Raw genomic sequence first — 26,178 nt, 5'->3', positions numbered from 1 at the left:
TAGAAATTGTTCATTAACAATTTCTATAAGGCTACACAAAATTTATATAAATATAATATAAAAATATATCATATATCATTCAATACAATAACAACTACAAAAAAGACAAATGTGAAACTCCATACAACTCATATTTACTTTCCTCACTTTTTCAAATGCTTCTTAGAAGGGATACATTATATTTTGGGAAAGGAGGAAGGAAGGAAGAAAAGATTGACTTTTAAAATACCTTTGTTATCACAGGAAGGAATAAATAAATAAAAATGACATTTATTATATACATTTTACATCAATTAGCAATATGCTCAATCATTATACATATGCTGTAACTATACTCTGTAACAACTTCAAAGAAAGAAAGAAAGAAAGAAAGATGAACACAGGAAAAGACAGGTCATACTGTGTTTGATATGGCATTGTGGTGTCATCACCTGTCATGACCAGGCAGACAAACATGACCGGCTCAAGGTGAGGTGGGCAGAGGCAGGACACGAGGGAAGAGATCAGCCCCCCCGCTGATACTTCCGGCCTCCGCGGTCACCAACACCATCTGTTTATAGCCTCACAAAAACACACACCTGATGATAGAGTCATGCTTCCAAAAGGATGACCTATATTCATCTATTTCTCTAACACTAAAAAGGCTTGAGAAGTCACTGTATCAATTATAATAAAAAAGTGTTATGTAAATAAAACAAAGCTTGAGTACATTTTACAACAAAACACTGCTTCAGTCTTTCTACTTTAACATTTCATGTTCAATCCAATGTTTTACTTATTAAATTTACTAGCATTTACCAGATGAGTGAAAACTGGTTTAAAATAAATCCTACACCTCTTTTTATTATTATTATTATTTTTATTATTATTACTATTATTATTATTGTTTTATTGTATACCAACTTGCATACATAACCATTTACACAACTAGAACAACCTGAACTAACATCCTTTACTTTATCCTTAATTATCTCTCTGTCAACTCAATACCAATCAGAGGTCTGTAAAATGCATAGCAAATTAAATCATCTTCATTATAATTTATGCTCACTTTCCATTCACACAGCCGATGAACTTTAGAAGCAAACAAACCAAATGATGCTCAGGCCACAGTGAAAGATGCATATAAATCTATGATTTATACACTAAATGCACCACAATCTCCAGCCTTTTTAGCATCTCATTTGCATAGAGCTGAGCATTTCTCAACTTTGCATCTTTTTCCAAAGTTGAGCAATTCCAACATCAGTGGCGCAGAAATTGCACACTTCAACAATAATGTCTCTGGCTGAGATGAAGTGCTCAGCAGAAACAATGCGTTCTGTGGTGACAGGTATGGTTTGCAGGCACATGTGTATGTATGAGTGTGTGGGAGTGTTCCAATAATGCTGAGGTTGACATATGCTGCTGTCCTGGAGAAGCATATGGCATGCGTCCCTGGTGCTGGTAGGGAATCCTGTATCTATGTCATAGCTGGCACCCGGGTACAGGGAGTGGAAGATTAGACCAGGCTACCATAAAGACAGGTGTGTAGTTGTGAACGTCACCTTTTTTAGGGCTAAAAGTTATTGAAAATAAAGAAAAACCTCATAATTGATGCATGTGGAAGATAATGACTAATAAAAAATCATTTACACTGTAAAAGGTTGCAAACAAAAAAGATTACTGAGGTACGTTTTTGAAGGACACACAATTTTTATCTATTTAGTTAACAATTTCACATTTAACTTAAGCTGCTTGCTGTTAAATAGCACTTTCTGAGTGAAAATAGTTTCACAGGAACAGCTGTGCCATTTTTTTCAGTGTACTGTGTTAACATCTAAAAATGTAGTTATAATTGGTCCAGTTTAAGGTTGTTTCTAACTTCAATTACAAAACAGCTATACAACTAAAGACTCTACAAGTAAAAACACAATGTGACCCATTTTGAGGTCAGCCTAATAATCTTAACCACCACAAAATTAGTTTTTACTTATTTGTTCAAGAGCAAAAAAAATAATAATTTTTGCAGCTTAAAAAAAAAAAGTTATTGTATGTTTGTTAGATTTTTGCTGTTGCCGTCCTACTGTATATCTCTAAAATAATAATTATTGTAAATTGCACATAAGAATGATGAAGCATACTCGGTTTAAAACTATTTATTTTTTACGTTTTATATTAAGAACACTTCTAACTCAATGCACTTCTAACTCTTCTTTTTTGAAGAAGTGTGTCACACAGTAGTACTCTGGTCTACTTGCAGGAAAGACAGGCATAACTTCCAAGGCTCCCAAGTGCTTCATTATTGAACAATGTCCAACTCAGCCTCTGCAGATTTCTTCTCCATACTTCTACTACACAGCCTGACAGACCTTTATGTAGGACACAAAGTGATACTTCAGGGATTAAAACGAATCAAAGTCTCAGGTGCCCCCTTTAATGCTGACTAATATTACTACCGATATAGCTGCCCACTGCTCCGGGTGTGTGTTCACTTCTCACTGCTGTGTGTGTGTGCACTTGGATGGGTTAAATGCAGGGCACCAATTCCAAGTATGGGTTACCATACTTTCACTTTCAAAAATACATATAGACAGGGTAGAAACAGAGATCTGTGCGTCAAGTGCCCCAGAGTGATACACACACACTGAACTGTATTGTGTGTGTGTGTGTGCGGTAGGGCTGCACCTAAGTGTCGACTAACAGTTAACGAGAAGAGGCTGGGTCGACCAAATTGTTAATAGTCGCTGAAAAAAAAAATTCTACATGAATTTGGCAAAATCACGCAGTCCGTGACGGAAAAATCGTTACTGTACATCAGGCAGGACATCCATATTCTCAACAAACATTCATCAACCTGAAATGTGTATGTAATAGCATCTTTACATGGCAGCTCAATCTAATGTTAGCCTAAAAAAAAGGGGCGCTGTTCACGTGTTCACATACTACAGCATGACAGATGGAGGCACCTCTGCAATCATTTGCTCTTAAAATACTTTGGCATTTTTGGTCATACATATAAGAGTAATGCATCTTTCATATCTGTAAAGACTCTAAATTGAATAATGTCCACTCAGAATAACAACAATGTTGTGCTTTTGTAAAATAAAGCAAACAGGATGCACTTTCTTTCATCTCAGACTCTGTGAACTTGATCATAAAGAGTGAAACTTTTAAATGAACCAATTCAAATAGATAACAAATATTCTCAGACTATGTAATCTGTATGAAACCTGCATACAGGCACATCCACTACTGCGGAGATGACGAGTATCTCCAACTTCATCTCTTAAAACGAAAAACAGAAAGCAGTAGTGTATCAATAAATTATTAAAATGTTAATGCAGTGTACTTTGTTTTTTTTTCCTAACACATTCATAATTATTATATTTTCTGGTCCGCTGTGGCAAGCCTTTTTTGCATGAGCTTGATCGCTTAATAAGCTATGTAGGCAATTAAAGGCTAATTATTATGATTTATATGGTTTATTAATAAAAGTGCGACTAATGCTTAAAATGAATGAGTACTAATTGTCCAGAAAAATCTTTAGTTGAGGACAGCCCAAATGTGTGGCGTATGTTTGGCAGAGAGGTTAATTGCATTGACAACAGCCAAGCTCTGTCTGGTCCTTGTCTCTCACTGTCTGCATAACGTGTGGAGTGTGGCACTCTCCATCATCATACTCAAGCTTCTTACACACATACACACACACAACAATCTCTCCCTTCATCACCATCTTAAAGCTAGCATGAAGTTACAGCATACCGTCAACCAACAAGTCACAAAATGTCTCTCTCTCTTCCATTGTATAATCCATTTCTACCCATATCTGTCTGGTAAGTTATCTTTCCATTTCTCTTGCATCATCAAAGAGCACCTGTCTTCACTACAAATAACTTCAAAAACAGGAAGTCTTGTAAGCCAGTCTAATGCTTCAGATATATTTCCCCCTGATTTTACGCTCATCCCTCTGCCACTCATCGCCTGTCATTCACTTCATTTCAATTCATTTACCCATCAATCCATCCATTCAATTAATTAATCAACCCACCTATCTAACCAATCCACCGATCAATCCAACTATCTTCTATCAATCCATCAATCAACCCGTGTATATACCCAGTCCACTCATCTACCCATCAATTCATCTATCTACCATTCATCCATTCATCTATCAAATCATCTTCTACCATCAGTCCATCGATCAACCCACCTATCTACCCAATCCACCCATCATTCCATCAATCTGCTCATCTATTAACACATCTAGCTACCCAATCCACCCATCTTCCCATCTATCCATCTACCCAGTTCCCCCATCTACCCAATCCATCTATCTACACATCTATCCATCAACCCACTTATCTACCCAATCCACACATCTACCTTTTGATCCATTTATCTACCCATTTAACCATCCATCCATCCATCATCTATATACTCTTCTATCTCCCCATCAATCCACCAATCCATCTTCTATCTACCCATTTTTCCATCCATCTAAACATCTATACAGTACATATATATATAAATAAATCCATCCATCTAACCATTTATCCTTTTATCTACATATCTATCCCTCCATCTCACTACCCATCCAGCCATCCACCCATCAATCAATCTATCTACCCATCTTTGCATCTTCTCTCTACCCATCAATCATCTTTCTACCCTTCTGTCTAGCCATCTAGCCACACACACACACTTACACACACACACACACACACACACACACACACACACATTTGTTTTTGTGAGAAGTGGGGAAATCCCATAGGCATAATGGTTTTTATACTGTACAAACTGTATATTCTATGGCCCTACACCAACCCTACACCTAACCCTAACCCTCACAGGAAACTTTGTGCATTTTTAATTTCTCAAAAAAAAAAACTAATTCTGTATGGTTTATAAGAATTTTGAAAAATGGGTACATGGGTTATGTCCTCATAAGTCACCCTCTCCTTGTAATGCCTGTGTCATACCCATGTCATTATACAAAGTTGTGTCCTGATATGTCACAAAACATGCACACACACACACACACACACACACACCCATATCTACTCATAAATCCTCCATCTACCAATCTATCCATCCATCTACCTTTTTATCTACCCATCAGTCCATCAGGATTGTTCCATTATGTTTTTGCTCTTCCTGTTGTCTTTGTATGTCTTCATGACTATTTGTGCATTAGGGAATCCACTAGGAGCAAGATATTCCCGTAGTCATCAGTTGACATCATGCCTTAAGACTCCCTGTGGTCCCAGAAGCAGTACTGTTGTGATCATTACTGAATGCTTTTAAATTTAGTCTGTGTGAGACACAGACCTCAGAGGAAGCTCTGGGTCCTCCGGCAGAGCTACTATTCTTATAAAGAGGCCCCAGGCAGCCCTGGGGGGGGCTCTTGCCTCGACTCAGAGGAACCGAAAAAATGTGCTAGTCCACATATCTGAACAGGCAGAATGCATGTCTTCACAATAGATACAGGGAAAAAAAATTGATTGGAAATGGGAAACGGGATTTGAGATGATGGAATGCAAGTGGGGAGGAAAATATTAAAGGAAGAATGGTCAGTCCAAAAAAAGCTAAGGCGAGCACAAGAAAAGAAAAGGATTCAATCTCAGAATGTGTCATATAATAGAGGGCTTGTTGCATTGAAACTGAACCCTGACCACTCTCATCCTCTTCTGTTTAAACTCAATCCCTCACTTCGCCTCGCACACGTCCTGCACTGCCGCTGCTATCAAGTGTTTCCAGGAAGCGATTAGTTTCGATCCACTGAGAGATCTGGAACGATGCGACGGCACAACAACAAAGGGAAACTTTATTCAGCACAACTCAGGATGAGTTATATCCATCTCTTTTGTCAAAAAGAGCAGACCGTGCTTTCATTCCACGCTGCTAGTGATGTCTATCTTCAGGAAGAAAAAGAAACTGGACAGCTATTGCTACAAATGTGATTATTTTAATTTTCAGGGTTTTTGCTGACACATGCATTGAAGTATTTGGCTTAATTTTGCACTCTCCATTTTGTCTAGATGCAAAAATAGAAAGGATTTAAGTGAAGCCAGCAGAACATTTGAATGTACAAGAAATTGTGGGATATTTGTTTGGTTACTGTGACTTGTGGAAGATCTGGGTGATTTAATCACAGTGTCAGAGATGCATTGTGCAAATATGCATTACAACACACACACACACAGAGTAAAAAATAATAAGTGTGCACAATTGTGTTTCTTTCAAAATTCTTGATATTCAATCAATGCACAGAACTAGTTTAAAACCCTTGTTTTAGCACAGCATTTTACAGGTAAGTAGCTGGTTCATAAACACTTCAGGATGCATCAGGATGGATTAATGGTTACAGTGCATTTTTAACTACCAAATGTTGTTTGACTGATTGGACCTCATTTACACCTGTATTTAACATTGTCCTCTCAATAAGGATATTAATATCAGGTGTAGACAAGGTCTAATGGAATTAAAGACGTCTGGAGACAAACCTCCCCAAAAGCACCACACCTGTCTAAGTCAATAAGATGTATTGTGGGACTACTGATTAATTCAAAAGTGGATGGGCGCGTTAGGACACCTGGCTGACTTGATGGGGTTGAAATGATGTGCATGCTGATTCTGAGGCAGTTTTATGAGCAGACCAGGTACTGCAGACTCGGCAGTGAAATATTAGCCTTTTTTTCTCATTTTATATTCCTCCTTCCCTTTCTTTCACTCTCTCCATCTCTGTTAGAGTTCTTTGTCAGTCTCTGTGAGTGGCAGGAGTCTTTATCTCACCCCTAGGGCCATGTGACAGACGGAGTTTTGTTTCTGAGAGCGAACAAACATCATAATCTTCCTCCCAGAAGTCAAACAATCCTTTTTCATAAAATCCTCCAGAAATCAAAAACTATAGGCCATCAAAGTAACAATGCTGGCAGAAATAAACATGCCAGTTCCTCTGGACAAATTGTCTGAAAACTCTCTTTTTCCACTCATTGTACTTGTATGTATCAGATTCTGTAACTTTCAGCTCATAACTTTGCTCACAAGGCCAAACAAATCACACATGTATCATAAATCTAATCTTTAAAATTGTTTAAGTGGGCCGGTACAGAAAATCAAAGGCAGAATTGAATTTGTTTGCTGAAATCTGGTATATATTGAACATTAACACCCCAACCACACAAGTCTGGCCTGACTTGTATTATTTGTGATCAGTTTGATTAATTAATAAGTGTCTCATGTAATTCATTTGAGTAAATGCGAGACAAAACTCTGCAGGGATAACCATTTGACCCACTAGATAGGCCTTGACAGGATTTGTTTACTTGTGCAACCCATTTTGGGCAGCTCTAAAGAAACTAAATTATGTAAGCAAACAGGAAAATTGTTGAATGCTGGTATTTGTGCATTAGGCAGAGGTGGGTAGAGTACCCAAAAACTGTACTCAAGTAAAAGTAAAAGTAATTCTAGAAATATTTACTCAAGTAAAAGTAAAAGTACTAGTCTTGAATAGTTACTTGAGTAAGAGTAAAAGAGTATCGGATAAAAAATCTACTCAAGTAGTTAGTTACTAGTTACTTTGGGTCATATATACTGAGCCTATTTTTATTTAGATATATAGATAAAATGTATGTAATGTATGTGTGTGTGTATAAATGTATATATTTCATCAGCCTTTACTCCAATTTATGTAATTTATTATAAAACCCTGTATGTTTACTTAAGTAACCTAACAGATATAGGTGTCATGCCATAAGATATTTTTAATACAACTGACTTTATATTAAATGTGAATTTAACATTGAAAGTTAATGTGATATAAATATTGCTGCTAATCTTTCATTGTTCAGAAAGAGAGCAAATAACATTTACATTATTAAAGATAATTTTCACTGACAGTCTAGAGCTCACTCTCAAAAACCCCTATTAAAATCACTGAAACTGTTAACACTGTAAAATCAATATCTCAATTATAGATTCGTACACACATCTGCACTTTGTTGTTTCTGACGAGAGAATTCGCCAGAAAGAGGTATTCAGTCAGTGAGCGAGTGACGCATTCAAAAGCTCAACAGAATCGTGTGTGATTGGTTAATGCGCAGCGCTGTAAAAACGCGTCTGTCTCTGGCTCAGCGCCAGCAAGCGATCACAGATTTGAATTTAGCAACTGATGATATGACTTGCTGAACGTACTCGCACCGGTGTGACTGTATTAAAATGAATACAATTTTAAGCAGCTTTTTTTTTTTTGTGTGTTTTGGAAGCTGCATTCAACTTGACTCCCCTCTGTTATAAGCCACACATGTACAACAAACTAATGTCACAGTGGTATCGTGTCCTGTAATCAAATGTAGCCCAAGTTATTACATGTTAAACAGTAGACAGCACACGCGTTCATCTAATAAGGATCTCCATCGCAAGCAAATAATAGCCTTTGCAGATTTGCTTTCAATTCAGTGCAGTTCCATAGCCCTGTTTTCAACGCTGCTGATGTTAAACGTTACAACTCTGAGTGAACCGCTTCAGACGCTCAGCGCACGCGACAGGGAACTGAACGAATCATTCAAACTGATTCATGAATCAATTCACTCGTTTGCCAATTGGATTGATCAAGCCTTTGAACAGAATTGACTCAAAAGAATGAATCATTCACGAATGGGCATCGCTCATCGCCCAGAGAAAAGTAGACGGCGCGTTTGGAATAAACTGAAGCATTTATAACATTTATTGCATTAAGATAAAGTAACGAGAGGAGCGTCGCCCACAGTAACGAAGTAAAAGTACAGATTTTTCCCAATAAATTTACTCAAGTAAAAGTATAAAGTACCCATCTTTAAATATACTCCGAAAAGTATTAGTTACCCCAAAAAATTACTCAAGTAAATGTAACGAAGTAAATGTAACTCGTTACTACCCACCTCTGGCATTAGGCCTAGCAGAAGAATGTCATCCAGTCAAAATTCACTAAAATGCTTGTCTAGAATAACTTAAGCCCTGAAAACAACCATCTTCCAATGGCTAATAAGTGTTTAGAGTATTTGTAATAATGGCAGATGCTTTATATATTGGCTTTTCCATTAGAGTCGTTATTTATTCATGGAATTAATCTCGGTGTGAATGGTCGTACCAGCATTTTCTCTTTCTCAAATGAGCCTCATAAAGCATCATGCCAACAGCTCTCCCTAAAACACCAAAACCCACCCCACATTTCGGAAACTCATCAATCCCTGAATTCCAGGACCCTCCCACAACACTGTTTCTTGGGAAAGGGGCACGTGTTGATACGTGTGTGTATTTTTCCCTTGGGTCAGAAAAAAGAAACATTTTAGATTTATAGTAAGGAAGTGTTTAGAAACGCAGACGTCCTGGGAGCAGTGAACCCCCAGATGAAATGATACTGATTGTGAGCTTTTACCAGAGGTGGGTAGTAACGAGTTACATTTACTTCGTTACATTTACTTGAGTAATTTTTTGGGGTAACTAATACTTTTCGGAGTATATTTAAAGATGGGTACTTTATACTTTTACTTGAGTAAATTTATTGGGAAAAATCTGTACTTTTACTTCGTTACTGTGGGCGACGCTCCTCTCGTTACTTTATCTTAATGCAATAAATGTTATAAATGCTTCAGTTTATTCCAAACGCGCCGTCTACTTTTCTCTGGGCGATGAGCGATGCCCATTCGTGAATGATTCATTCTTTTGAGTCAATTCTGTTCAAAGGCTTGATCAATCCAATTGGCAAACGAGTGAATTGATTCATGAATCAGTTTGAATGATTCGTTCAGTTCCCTGTCGCGTGCGCTGAGCGTCTGAAGCGGTTCACTCAGAGTTGTAACGTTTAACATCAGCAGCGTTGAAAACAGGGCTATGGAACTGCACTGAATTGAAAGCAAATCTGCAAAGGCTATTATTTGCTTGCGATGGAGATCCTTATTAGATGAACGCGTGTGCTGTCTACTGTTTAACATGTAATAACTTGGGCTACATTTGATTACAGGACACGATACCACTGTGACATTAGTTTGTTGTACATGTGTGGCTTATAACAGAGGGGAGTCAAGTTGAATGCAGCTTCCAAAACACAAAAAAAAAAAAAAGCTGCTTAAAATTGTATTCATTTTAATACAGTCACACCGGTGCGAGTACGTTCAGCAAGTCATATCATCAGTTGCTAAATTCAAATCTGTGATCGCTTGCTGGCGCTGAGCCAGAGACAGACGCGTTTTTACAGCGCTGCGCATTAACCAATCACACACGATTCTGTTGAGCTTTTGAATGCGTCACTCGCTCACTGACTGAATACCTCTTTCTGGCGAATTCTCTCGTCAGAAACAACAAAGTGCAGATGTGTGTACGAATCTATAATTGAGATATTGATTTTACAGTGTTAACAGTTTCAGTGATTTTAATAGGGGTTTTTGAGAGTGAGCTCTAGACTGTCAGTGAAAATTATCTTTAATAATGTAAATGTTATTTGCTCTCTTTCTGAACAATGAAAGATTAGCAGCAATATTTATATCACATTAACTTTCAATGTTAAATTCACATTTAATATAAAGTCAGTTGTATTAAAAATATCTTATGGCATGACACCTATATCTGTTAGGTTACTTAAGTAAACATACAGGGTTTTATAATAAATTACATAAATTGGAGTAAAGGCTGATGAAATATATACATTTATACACACACACATACATTACATACATTTTATCTATATATCTAAATAAAAATAGGCTCAGTATATATGACCCAAAGTAACTAGTAACTAACTACTTGAGTAGATTTTTTATCCGATACTCTTTTACTCTTACTCAAGTAACTATTCAAGACTAGTACTTTTACTTTTACTTGAGTAAATATTTCTAGAATTACTTTTACTTTTACTTGAGTACAGTTTTTGGGTACTCTACCCACCTCTGGCTTTTACATCATCAGTAGATAACCATACTTTCCATAAACACAAGAGCTTGTGCATGACACAGTGTAATCCAGACACTTTCCACCAACAATTAAATGATTTACAGTATTAACATATATTTTGCATTTTGAATGGAATTGTAGTATATCATTCTGAGGTACAGCTTCAACACTCCTAGTGTAGACAGCCTCAAGACATTGGCTGCTTACAGTGCAAACACAGAAAGGATTGTCGTTAATAGGAGATGAGTGGGAAATAATAGTAGCCAAAGTGCCTAAAAGTGCCTGTAGGCATAAAAAGGGTGTGCACGCCTTTAAATCATTAATAGGTAAAAAGCATCCTACTTATTTTTGGCAGTCCCCGTGTTTGCATGCTGTCATTCATTCTGCAGTCTGATTGGCTGTGACAGCACATGTGTTGGTCCATGACACCCATCACATCACCACAACAAATCGAGTGCCGCATGCCACCAACACACTCACATACACACATACTCTGGTCTATACACTCTTGATATTGATGTCTATTGACAGCAATCAACTTTTGACCCCACATCCCACCTCATTTCTCCAGCCTTTCATTCTCCACTCCTTCCCCGCCGTTCTTCCTGTTATCTCAGGGCTACAGACGCAAGTACAGATTGTGCATCGCTGATCAGTCACAGCCCACTTCCAGCAGGAAATACTGCTGCTCTGCACTGTGGATGCAAGTGGATTTAACCCATAACAAATGCTCTGTACAACAGAGCCAAGTCTAAGGAGTTACTGGTGTTAATGTGATGATAAGGTTTGAATCTTGCTTACAGTCATTGGCTGTTTTATCCAATCTTTCATTAAAACCATTGTCAAGCCTGTTCCACTTATTTTCTTACAATCAAATGGCTTTTAATAACTATATTCTACAGCAACAGCTAATTTCCCCTCTCAGAATGGAGTCGGTGATTTCCACTCGTGTTCCCAGAGAAGAAATCCCTGTGAAGCATTTATTGGAGGATATAAAAGGAAATCAACATCATCTCCCTGAGGAAACTTAAGTTATTGCAGTTTATTTGGAAAGATCTATCAAAGACGATTTAATTACAAAAATAGAATGATCACACACCATTAGGGTGCCTAACTGTATGACTAACGGTCCTGAATATTATAATTGGAATCAGGGATGTAACGAGGCATCCTGGGATGGTTGAAAATTGATACAAATATGTGATGATTCAAACTGGTCGAGAAGTTTAATGAATAGCATTACAGTTGGGGGTGGAAGTTTATATGAATGCGTCTCTGAGAGGAACTGATGAAAGTTCTTTTCATCTTGCTTTTTAATTTTTCAAGTATTTTCATCTTGCTTCTGTGTAATCCATATCAAAGAAGTATTCATAAGCACAGTACTGCGGCAACCAAGGAAACGCTGTATTGCTGCTGTTCCACAAGTGCCACCTACTGGCAGAGAGTAAATTTGCACACCCATTCAGTATGTGTATGCTGTTTTTGGTTCAAAAACTAAAGTCAGGTCATTCTGTTTTTGCTTCAAATTTTGAATACTATATAATTTAGATTAAAAACTGCTCATGCTGCATATACAGTACAGTATGCTGCATCTTTATTTGGATCGTGATTAAAATCCAGTGGTTGACTAATTTTAAATAGATAGATATTTAGACAGTTTATATTAAGGTTTTTCATTTACTTGTGTTATGTATTTATGTGATTTGGATGTTTTTTTAATATAAATTTAGTTTTGTTACTTGACATATTTAAATTTCAGGAATGTGCCGCATTTTGGCCAAACTATAAAAGAACACCTTTCATTTATAATTTGTCTTAAATCTCATTTTGTAAAAGAAAAAAGAAAAAAATAATAATGAGAAAACCGCATTGTGAAATCAGTATTGTGAACTATATCGCATTGTGATAAGTGAATCATTGCATCCCTAATTGTAATAGTAAGTTCAAAGGAGTCTGATTGATTTTCTAATTTTTTAATTTGCTGATTTTTGTTTAAGTTTGTAGTTTTGTATGCTTTTGGGGGCTAATATTGCCCACAATCCCTTGAGTGAGTCCCTGACACTCTGAGTTTTCAACCTAGAGGTTGCTTATACATTTCTTACATTGTTATATTATATTCTTTTATTTGACAATATATATATATATATATATATATATATATATATATATATATATATATATATATATATATATATATATATATACACACACACACACACACTATATAAAATATACTATATATCTTTTATGAAATACTGGATTTCAACTTTATCAACTTGTATTCTTTCAGTTAGCAGAGGTTTTGTATTTCTTTTTGGAAAATAAATGACAGGAAGAGGACTTTACAGAACCTCAAATAAGTACACACAAAATTCACATCCACACTAACATAAAATAAAATCAAGCAGTTAATGTCATAACGTGAAGCTTTCTAAACATAGCAACAGCAGATGCTATTTCACAACTGTGACACACTGCGCACATACACACACATGAGATTGCAGACACAGATGTTCGCGGGTGTGAACTCTCACATATCTGTGCCTGAAATGTCTCCCTCCAGGTGTGACCCAGGCAGGCAACATCTGGATTCCAATAACTTCTAATTATACTCCCTATAAAGTGACCCTCCACCACACACACACTCGCTCTGGCTCTCATCAGTAATCTCAGACAGGGACCAGAAGAGAGACTGATACAAATGCTACTTCAGTGATAACACACAATTAATAGCTTTCTAACTCAGTCATTAATCACATATCGGCCGTTGGCCAATAAACAGAAAACACATACTCACACAAGCTGCTAATATTAGAATCGTGACAGGTTGACTTTTTAAGATGTCTGAACACACAGACGAGATAGCGAGCAGGAAGGATTACCTATTTTTATCAGAAAAAAAAGAGATTTGGATGCATTTCTGATTTTTTTCATAATTAATTTGAGAGAGGAAATAAATAGCCTGACTACTTTTGGCTCAAGGTTATCATGAAATTATTCCACTACAGGTGTTTGACTAAACCTAAAACATCTTTTCACACTTAGCACACCTCAGTACATTCTAAAGGCCTGCAAAGTGGAATAAATGGGGTGTTTGGGGATTGCTGGGAATGTATATGCTCAAGCTGCATGGGGTCAATTAGTGGAACATATTTATATGAAATATTTATACGTGTATTAATTGTTGTAGTCATTAGTCAGACTAAATATAGGGGTTCTGATTAATATTTAACTAAAATACTACTATAAATTATACAGGAATATATATATATATTTAACAAAAAAAAGTAATTTCATTATAACAATAAACAAAACAAATATCTATAATACATTGTCAAAGAAATTTTGGTTACATTTCCAGTAGATCCAAATTATACATATATCATCTTTTCATCACTGCTTTCAATTTAAGCGCATTTCCAGCTTAAATGAAAATACAGTCATCCGTGTCATAACACATCAATATACATGACTGTCAGATATGTTGTGTGTTGTTGCAGTATATTCCAAATGATGCATTTTACCATCAGTGTGCAGGGAGCAGTGAACACTGTGTAGGGACCCTGTGATTTGGAACGCAGCTCGCTCCCCATCAGGAGTGATGCCCTCAGCCTGTGGAGAGTCACGCTGCACTGCTGGAGAGGGTAGAGAGGTGTACGGCTGTGCTTGAGTGTGAAGGTCGCCGTGTGAGGGACAGTGTGTTATCACTGGCATCAGAGAGACAGTTTCCATTACAAACAAGTGCTGCATTATGGGACAGACTACATGACAGAATGTGGCTCCACAGACCACTGTTTTGTTACGGAAACTACAAAACCCTACGGCCCTAACTATTGTTCTCGTGTCCATGACAGATTATGATGTGTGAGAGTGTTTTCAGTATTTCACTCTGACAAAAAAGTAAAAATACCCTTAGGTGTAGACGACAGATGGCACCCCCAACTGACCAAAGAGAAAAGGAGAGAGACAAAGAGATGGAGAAACAGAGGACAAATCGTATTACTCAGGTGAAAGAAAACATTAAATCTCATCTAACATCTGTGGCCATCACCATTCTGGAACGGGATGTGGGAAGGAAGGAATCGGTGCAGGAAATGGGCATTTTACTGTGTGACAACTATTGGAACTATAGGATAACGATGGCAAGTGTAAAGACAAGAATAGAAATGCATTTTCTTAAAGGAACAGCTCAACCTAAAAGGAAAATGTACTCACCTTCAGGTCATTTCTTCATCAGAGCTGATTTGGAGAAATTGAGCATTGCATCTCTCGCTCACCAGTGAATCCTCTGCAGTGAATGGGTGCCGTCAGAATGAGAGTTCAAACAGCTGATAAAAACATTACAATATTCCACAAGATGGCTTTATCCATAATGTTGCTTTCTCCTGTACTTTAGCTGGAAGCAACGGTTTGAAGTTAAAAACATCTTGATGGATTTATTACAAACATGATTGACTGGAGTCATGTGGATTACTTGTGGATTATTGAGATACTCTTAATCAGCTGTTTAAACTCTCAAGGCTGATTTATACTTCTGCGTCGGACCTACAACGTAGCCTATATAGACGCACTCCCTTATGCCTAATGGCTGTTTGGATACCAACCAGCAAAATCCCTTCATTTCAACCTAGTATTACTTACTTTCTTATGTGAAACCCTTATATATTGGATGAAAATATCTGCGATTATGTTTTCCATATAAACTTGATTCTTACCTGCCAAGGTGCAAAACAGACACAAACCACAATAAAGGTTGACTTATATTCTATTCTTTAAGTGAAGTCGTGGCTTTCAAGTCACATGTGATTTGTTTAGTCCTTTAACCCAGGTATCATCTTTTCAAACTCACAAGCTCAAAGAAGAGCAGCTCATTTTATAAAAATACTTTTTTTGCAGTCTATTTTGGTGGCAAGGGCTCTGGGGCTTATTGTGAAGTGTGAGAGGAACAGTAGGAAGTAATACATATAGGTTTCTGTGATTGAATTTTGATGATGTGTTTTCTAAGACGCTTCATGCAATGGCCTGAGGGGGTTAGGGATATCCCACTCCATGAATAGTCGGTGATGAAAACACAAAGACGAGCTTCTGTCATCCACACTATTTGGCCAAATGTATGTGGACACAAAAGCCTCATAAATATGTGCTTGTTCAATATTTAATTTCAAAGTAGCTGGCATTAAAAGGGAGTCTGTGCACATGCTTTTGGTCATCTAGAGAATCTCAAAGCAACATAAATCAGCTTCTGCATCATCAACGAATTATCTCCATTGACCTTTAGCTTCTATCAATATTCCAGCCCTCATTGATTATTCCTTGGAAGAGAGACATATTTTGTCAGTAAATTGCTTGAGATGTCAATGTTTTAATAGTTTTTCTTGGCAATAAAGGTCAGATTATTTAGTTTTGGATATGTCATGATATGAGTGTAAGGAGATCTGACAATTCTATATGTGTTATACATTACAATTGTATAGTACATTTTTTTCTTTCCAGCTTTAGCAGGATGCTTTAGCATGATTTTTATGAAAATATGTGGTTAAACCTTATATTATGGTGTCCTTGTTACAATGTAATTATATATGTAAGCATTTAGCAATATTACATGCACTTACTATATGATCAGGATGAAGGATTTGGTTTAGGGTTAGTTGCATGTAATGCAATGCATATGTTGCCTATTTATTGTTATTACTATAATAAGAACATGTAATGTGTAACAAGGACAGCATAAATAGTGTAACCAATTTTTTTTTTAATCAAAACGATGAAAATTAAGAAGCAACACTGATATTAAATGATTACTTTGAGAATAACATAAAAATGCTGACAGTTTCAGTAGGTTGTACCATTGGGAATAATACAATATTATGAGAGAATAATGGCAAAATTATATTTAAAATTGAAAATTATCAGTACAATTCTGACAATCTGATATCACAAATATGTATGTACCACTTTAGGGTAACACTTAAAATGTTAAATCTCTCATTTGTTAACAATACATAGTTAATTAATTACCTAACATCAATTAAAAAGGAACAAGCATTTATTAACCTTTGTTAATGTTAGCTTATAGAAATAAGCTCATAAATAAGTTCATAGTCCACAATGCATTAACTAATGTTAACATACTTTTGATCATAAAAAGAAAATATTGGTAAACGCTTATATTAGTATTAAGATTAACAAATGCTGTAGAATTGCTATTCCTTGTTAATGCATATTAATCAATTAGGCTAACTAGTGTTAACAAATAAAACCATATTGTTTAAAGTTATCCACTATAAAATAAAATAAAAAGATAATAACAGAAGAAAGTTTTTCAAATAATTTCATAATTGGCTTTTATGAGAATGAAGTATTAACCTTGATATTAAACTAGTAATATTTTGATAATTAAATCAATGCAATTAATAATATCAAAATTACAAGAGTTAAGTTGCAGCAGTGAGAATAAACTAGCAATATTTTAAGAATAAAGTTGAAAATGACTAATAAACCAGAAGCATATACAATTTTAATTATAAGAGTAAAGTAAAGAAAGCAACATAAGACTGGAGTGAAACAATGGATGTCATATTGCTCAAAAGAGGCAATTTCCTGAACGTCTGTCAGACTCTGTCTCCTGACTAAATGAAATCTCTTACACAATCGCTCCAGTTTCCGAAAACTAATCATGCCTTGGTGCTGAAGCTCATAAACCGGCTGTAAACTGACTTCAAAAATAAGAGAGTGACTGCTCCAATATAACATTTATCCAAGTACATGACCTGATTGTGTAAATCATGTTAAGCTCACAACATTACTGAGAACAAAAATACCCACAGTTGTCTTATTCCTCAACATATTTTATTTCTTTATTTTGCCAGTCTAGTACCAGGACACTTTAAAACCGTTAATGAATGCACTCGAGTCTAGCTTGAGTGTTATGTTATTATAGCCTAGATCTCTAAGAAGACGAGGCTGATACACCTACGGTTCTGCAATTAAGGAGAAACTCCTAATCCGACTCCACGGTTCTCAAAAAAACGTCTAGACGTGTCGGGATCAAAGTGCAATTACAACAAGAGAGCACCGTCGTCTAATTGGGGAGGAATACAAAACATGAGCATTGACTAAACACATAAACACACATAAGAACGACACAACCAAATAACGTCAGCACTGTTGCAGTTCAATCAGATTGACAGGCGCTTTCAATATTTTCTCTCCCTCCCTGGGTTTGTGGAGCAGGGATTCTGATGGTTGGCTAATAGGCTGTCAGCATCTCAGTGAAGAGTGTGTATCGCTTCCGTGTGTGGTCTGATAAGTGCCCTGATGTGAAATAACTACCTGTTTCCTGCTTCATTTTTCGCCGTATCCTCTGTGATCCAGCTGAAGGCTCATTACTGCCGCGGAGGCTCCGGCAAATGATCTCCCCGCGGCTGGCACGTTACACTTAGATGTCACATTTAATCTTCCTGCTTATAGAGTCTTAGGGAAGGAGACCTGCGTGTTTCAAACATCTGAGCCCTGGCAGATATAAATACACATAGAAATGGCTGTTTATGGAAATACATACACACACATACTGTACTCATGGCAGTTCATGTATACACAGACTAGTGTAACATCAGCTCCAGGTCAAGAATGAAGATTCATTAAATGCCACATTCATTTTTTCATATGAGAGCTGAACTAAACGCACCTTCCCAGAATGCTTTGCATGTTCAACTTCACTCATTCATTCACTCAGTTAACAGTCAATGCATTACAAAAATGTGAACAAATTCAAATGCTGACATTAAATATTGTCACATATTTATGTCAAGTATGTGTTCATGTTGATTGATAAACAAAATAGAAAAAAACTAATGTTTACAAGCATACACTGAATCATTTATTTAACGTTGAATATTGTCAAAATATTCTTTCCTGCACACGTGGGTGATTTTATAACAACTTTATAAAAACAAGTGTCTTTATTTAATGATATTTCATGTCAAGATATAGCAATACACTTTTTAAATTAGAGGTATAATGGTTTGAAGTGCTAATTAAACTATAAAACATTTGTGTTTCATTTGCATTTCTAAATTTAGTAAGACGTCTATTGTCAAGTATTCTAGGATTGCATTTTTCTTTTCCTTAGAAGATCAGAAGATGATGTGTTTCCTTTTCTATGCAAGTTTTCAAAAGACAATCTAAAAATGTTCCTAAGCCATTGGTTTTGAAAATTACAGTGTCCAAAAGATATTTAAAGACACTGAGCTGGTTCTGTCAGTTTTTATGATGGCTATAAAGTTAAAACATTTCCTCCTGATTATAATGCAGTGTCTATTTATTTGTGCAAATTTGCCAATGCATTTAATTTTTTTACATATATAAGTATATACAAATACATACATGTCATATGTACATATGCATTTTTTTATTAATATAAATGTGTATGTATAGATAAAAATGTTAAAAAAAAACCTTTGCAAATATATTCCATATATATATTTATTTTATGCATTTATAATATAATATTACAAGTTTAAAAAAAAGCATATACTGAAAATATACACATACTATATACACATATACTTTAAAAGTAAAATAAAAATAAGTATATTTATCTAACAAAATGTAATATGATCTGTTCAAATTTGTATATATATATATATATATATATATATATATATATATATATATATATATATATATATATATATATATATATATATATATATATATATTTGTCATTCAGTATGTACTGTGAATAGACATATATATGCATTACAAAAAAAAACCATTTATATTTATATAATATACTTTATTTTTAGATATAATTCATATATATTAAATGTTAAAATTTAGTTTTGATGTTGAAATCTATATCATTTGTTTTATTTCTAAATAAATACAGTCAAATTAATTTGTCTGTTTTTGTCTGATCGGTGTGTTACTCCTGTCATCTATTGCCATTGGTCGGTGCTTGTTTTCTCCAGCTGAACATGTTGAAACAGTGTTTTGTGTATTTGAATGCCATGAAGTGATGTACAGTAATTGGTTGGCACAGAGTGAATTGGCTGTATATTGTTTCTGCGAACAACAACTTCACAAAGCCTTTCCTCTACAAATCTGAAATCTCTCTTAAGGCAATTGAATAGCCTTTTTGGTCCAGTAAGCAGGTTACTATTGGGCCACTGAAACACATCCTATATGATCACTTCAAAGAAGTTGACTGATGTAGTCTGAGAGGTGTCAAAGGTCACCGTTCTCCATAACCTACCTGCAAGTCATGGTGTGAGGGGAACTGTCTCACACACACGCACACACACACCCTGCAGAGACAGTCGTGACATTCATCGTCCCATCATGAGGCTTCAGAGCCCTGATAACAGATGGTGGCTGCCTGTGAGACTACCTTAATATCATGATTTCAGCCACATACATGCACACACACCCCGGACACTTTACATTCCCAGCACGGAAGGACATTAGCTTGTGCTCTGACTCTCTGTGCAACAAACAAACTTGACATTCTCTTAATAACAGTCTGATTTGCGATATTAAATCTACTCCCGAAAGACCATCACACACCCACACACATTTTTGAAGTGCAAAGAAGTAATTATCTTGAAACATACACTCTCTCTCTTCCACTCTCACAAGTGCACTTCAGGATTCTGGGTTTATTCTCACTTGTTAGGCATGGATTTGTTCCAGTGACCCAGACAGACCCACTCCAGAGAGAGAAGCACCATAAGGCCACGACACAGGTGGACCAAAACGAAGGCAGTTCGCTGAGAGACTCCTATAATTAGATATAAGAAACATAAGGAAGTAAAATAAAGTAAAAAATATCTGTGTTCCAAAACCCAAGTGAGCAGGCCTTGCTCAAGAGCTCAACATAAAACATCTCAAATAGCAGATTCAATAGAGTCTGATGTTAGCGTATTGCTAAGCTAACAACACAATATTCTAGTAAAAATTATAATAGAGAAAACATACATGAATACTATGAATAAATAAAGGACAAAAGTAGATTTTTATTAAATTTAATAAAATATTTAACTATATATAGAATATAGTATCTGTATATGTTCAATATAATAGAGTATTGAACAAATACTGAATTCATTCTTTATAAATCCCAATGGGGATCATTTAAATTTTTATATAAAATTTAAATTGAAAATTATAGTAATTCTAATGAGAAGAATTCAATTGATTAATTAAAATGACAAATTTGTTTTTTTTTATAATACTTGATAGTTTTCTTAAATAAAATGTATTAATTCTTTATTATTCTTAAATTAGTCATAATGAATTAGTCGTAATAAAAAAGTCACAATTCAATGAAAGTCCAAATTTGAAGAAAAACAGTGAGGTATTAGTTTTCATTGTGATATATTAGTTATAATTATGCAAAAGTCACTGTCACGGTAGGAAATCCAGTGTTTCCTCCGTGTCATGTTTTGTTATTGTTTTTGTACTTACGTTGTCTCCATGTGCTCGTTTAGTTGATTGTCATCACCTGGGTGTTGATTGTCTCGCTCCAGCTGATCGTCATCATACCTCTGCTACTTATACTCACCTCGCTCTCTCTCTGTTGTCAGATCCTCTCTTATGTCTCCATGCACTAGCTGGATTACCGTCCTCCGTGTTTGTGTGCTGGTTTGGATTCGTGTTGTCGTCCGCGTGTCAGTGTTCCGGTCTGTTCCTGGTTCCAACCATTGACCACCTTCACCTGCACCGCTGACTTCACCATCCCGCTCTTCTCACGCCACCGTAGACCTTCCTTGCCATTGCCAACACTCTGGACACTCTTTATCAATAAACAACATCTGATTGCCTGCAATTGCTTCCTCCTCTTTTATCTGTCGTTACAGTAGGATCTGACCATCATGGAAGCAGCAGGCGATCGCTCCCCATCTCATCTCGAAGAATTTCTGCAACGAGCTGTGGGTCGTATGGATCGCCAAGACAAGGCGATAGATGAGATGGGTCGAGCCTTCCAAGCAATGGTGACGAAGGTGTCCGAGCTCGTTCTCCAGACGCAACAACAACAACAATCGTCACCCGCTGCGCCTCCCACGCCACCCACACCGCCGATCGTCTCCGGGGGGATTTCCCAGCCCGAACCACGCCTCCCCATCCCGGAGAAATATGCGGGTGAGCCAGAGTTCTGTCGATCATTTCTGTCTCATTGTTCTCTGCACTTCGCCCTGCAGCCCCGCACGTTCTACACCGAGGAAATGAAGGTGGCATTCGTCTTATCTCTACTTACGGGAAGGGCTGCCCTCTGGGGGACGGCGGTGTGGGAGAACCAAGACAGCTGCTGTGCCTCGTTCCACGCACTTTCGGAAGAGATGAGACGGGTCTTCGACCGCTCCGCCGCCGGGAGGGAAGCGGCTTGGCTTCTCACGGACCTACGTCAGGGGGAAAGGTCCGTTTCCGATTATTCGATTGAGTTCCGCACCCTGGCGGCGGAGTGTAAGTGGAACGAGGAGGCGCAGTGGGATCACTTCCTGCATGGGTTGGCTGACCGCATCCAACAGGAGATCCGCGCCGTCGAGCTCCCCACTTCTCTCAACAGTCTGATTGACCTAACCATCAGAGTGGAGAATCGACTCGATCAAGCCACCAGACGGAGGGGGAGAGCAGTTCTCGCGAACAGACCGGAGGCTCAGTATCAGCGCTCAGATGTTGCGGTCAGCCCACCGGGAGATCTTGAACCCATGCAGGTGGGGCGAGCTCGGCTCTCCCGGGAGGAGAGGATCAGGCGGAGATCCCTGGGACTATGTTTATACTGCGGCAGTCAAGAACATCACATCCAGCGTTGTCCGGTAAAAGACCAAGCCCGATAGTAAGACGGAGGCTACTATCGGGTGGGATCTCTGCCAGAAAGACCTCATCTACATCGACACTCCTTCCGGTGAGTCTACGGTGGTCCACCCACGCACTCGAGCATCACGCCTTGTTGGATTCTGGGGCAGAGGGTAATTTCATGGACTTCCAGTTCGCTAGTAAGCTTAACATTCCTCTCACCTCCCTCAAACACCCCATTGCACCCTTTGCTCTCAATGGACACAGACTACCAGTCATCACTCAGACCACCTTACCTGTTTCCCTCACCACATCTGGCAATCATACTGAGGAGATATCATTTTACATTACGGACTCACCTCAATCCCCCATCGTTCTCGGTCACACCTGGCTTCAGAAACACAACCCCAGCATCAATTGGCGCCTTGGATCTGTGGTTAGCTGGAGCGAGGAATGTCATTTGTCTTGTCTTTTGTCTGCTGGTGTTAATGTTTCTGAGTCTGTGTTTCAGGGGGAAGCAGTGGATTTGGCTAGCGTGCCCGCGGAGTACCACGACCTGAAGGAGGTGTTCAGTAAGTCTCGTGCTGATTCTCTTCCTCCTCATCGTCCCTATGACTGTGCGATAGAGTTATTGCCAGGTACTTCTCCGCCTAAGGGCAAGTTATATTCTTTGTCTGTTCCAGAGACCGCGGCCATGGAGAAATATATATCCAGTTCTCTAGCAACGGGGTTTATCCGCCCTTCCTCTTCTCCAGCGGGGGCGGGGTTCTTTTTTGTGGGAAAGAAGGACGGATCCTTGCGACCTTGCATTGACTACCGAGGGTTGAACAACATAACGGTAAAGAATACCTATCCTTTGCCGCTTATGTCTTCAGCTTTTGAGAGGTTGCAGGGAGCGTCCGTTTTCACTAAATTGGACTTACGTAATGCTTATCATTTGGTCCGCATCAGGGAGGGGGATGAGTGGAAGACTGCCTTTAACACCCCTAGAGGCCATTTTGAGTACTGCGTTATGCCGTTCGGGCTAACCAACTCGCCGGCAGTCTTTCAAGCACTCGTTAATGACGTGTTGCGAGACATGGTCGATCTGTTCATATATGTTTACCTGGATGACATATTGATTTTTTCTTCGTCTCTCCAGGAACACGTGCAACACGTACGACGAGTGCTTCTGCGGTTGCTAGAGAATGGATTGTTTGTCAAGGCGGAGAAATGCGTTTTTCATGCACAGTCTGTTTCTTTTCTAGGACACATCATTTCGACTGAGGGTGTTCGCATGGATCCTGAGAAGGTTAAGGCTGTGGTAAATTGGCCATCCCCAGAGTCTCGCAAGGCCCTGCAGAGATTTCTGGGGTTCGCCAATTTTTACCGGCGTTTCATTCGCAATTTCAGCCAACTAGCCGCTCCTCTGACCGCCTTGACCTCCCCTAGTTTGACGTTCAGGTGGTCAGACGCAGCTGAGGCTGCGTTTGCCAAACTGAAAAGCTGCTTTGTTTCAGCTCCCATTCTCGTCACCCCTGATCGCTCACGTCAATTCATAGTGGAGGTCGACGCGTCAGAGGTGGGGGTAGGAGCAGTGTTATCCCAACGCGCATCCTCAGACGGAAAGGTGCATCCGTGCGCGTATTATTCTCACCGTTTATCTCCTGCAGAAGTTAATTATGACATTGGCAATCGAGAGTTGTTGGCAGTCAAACTTGCACTGGAAGAATGGCGTCACTGGCTTGAGGGGTCGGGTGTACCTTTCATTGTATGGACGGACCATAAGAATCTCGAATACATTAGAACCGCCAAAAGACTTAACTCCAGGCAGGCTCGGTGGGCATTGTTTTTCGGTCGTTTCGATTTTACACTTTCTTACCGGCCGGGTTCCAAAAACATCAAACCCGATGCTTTATCCCGTCTTTTTGAGCGTTCCGATCGTACTGCTACTCCCGAGCCCATTTTACCGGGGACCATCATTATCTCCGCGCTCAGGTGGGAGGTCGAATCGAAGGTGTTGACCGCCTTAGAAGGGGTAACGCCCCCGGCTCGTTGCCCACCGAACCGATTGTTTGTGCCGGAGAGGTTACGGTCAGACGTTCTCCAGTGGGGTCATTGTTCCAGTGTTGCTTGTCACCCAGGGGTTAGTAGAACTAGATTTCTGGTCAAGCAACGATTTTGGTGGCCTGGTATGGCTCGTGACGTCCACGATTTCGTCTTGGCTTGTTCAGTTTGCGCTATTGGTAAGACTTCCAATCGACCTCCAGATGGGTTACTCTTACCGCTGTCTGTCCCTTCAAGACCCTGGTCCCACATTTCGCTAGATTTTATCACCGCCCTCCCGCCCTCTAAAGGCAATACGGTGATTTTAACCGTAGTGGACCGGTTCTCGAAGGCGACTCATTTTATTCCCTTGCCCAAATTACCTTCAGCCAAGGAAACAGCGGTAGCTGTCATTGACCACGTCTTCCGCATACATGGCCTCCCGACAGACGTGGTTTCTGACAGGGGTCCCCAATTTGTGTCCAAATTTTGGCGAGAATTTTGTAAATTGTTAGGAGCGACTGTTAGTCTTTCTTCCGGGTTCCATCCCCAGAGCAATGGTCAAACCGAACGAGCCAATCAGGATGTCGAGAGGGTTTTGCGATGTTTGGCTTCCAGTAATCCTTCGTCCTGGTGTCAGCAACTCTCAGTTGTGGAGTACGCACACAATTCTTTGCCAGTGTCATCTACGGGCATGTCTCCATTTAAGTGTAGTTTAGGGTACCAACCACCTAATTTTGTCAGTACGGAATCCGAGGTTTCGGTCCCCTCCGCACACGCATTAGTCCAGAGGTGTCACCGCACCTGGACCAGAGCTCGCAGAGCTCTGCTCCAGGCTAGGTCGCGCACCAAGGCTAAGGCCGATCGCCACCGGTCGAAGCCTCCCCGTTACGTCGTCGGTCAAAGAGTGTGGCTTTCTACCCAGAATATTCCTATGCGGTCCGTTTCTAACAAACTTGCTCCCAAATTTATTGGCCCGTTTTCCATTACCAAGATTATTAATCCGGTAACCGTGCGTCTTAGCCTTCCTCCGGCGTACAGGAGGATTCATCCCGTGTTCCACGTCTCCAAAATTAAATCGGTGATTTCTTCCCGTCTTAATCCGCCTGCTCCGGTTCCCCCCCCGCCTCGTCTCGTTAATGGGGAAACCACCTATTTGGTTAATCGTATTCTGGACTCTAGACGGAGGGGACGCGGTTTTCAGTACTTGGTGGATTGGGAAGGTTACGGTCCGGAGGAGAGGAGCTGGGTTCCTGCTCGGGACATATTGGATCACCACCTTATAGATGATTACAATCTACAGGTAAAGCAGGCTGGGAACGTCAGGTGACGTCCTAGGGGAGAGGGTACTGTCACGGTAGGAAATCCAGTGTTTCCTCCGTGTCATGTTTTGTTATTGTTTTTGTACTTACGTTGTCTCCATGTGCTCGTTTAGTTGATTGTCAT

Source organism: Carassius auratus, chromosome 4, assembly GCF_003368295.1.
Source record: "Carassius auratus strain Wakin chromosome 4, ASM336829v1, whole genome shotgun sequence".
Taxonomy (NCBI): Eukaryota; Metazoa; Chordata; class Actinopteri; order Cypriniformes; family Cyprinidae; genus Carassius; species Carassius auratus.
Note: the sequence above shows the minus strand (reverse complement) of the source record.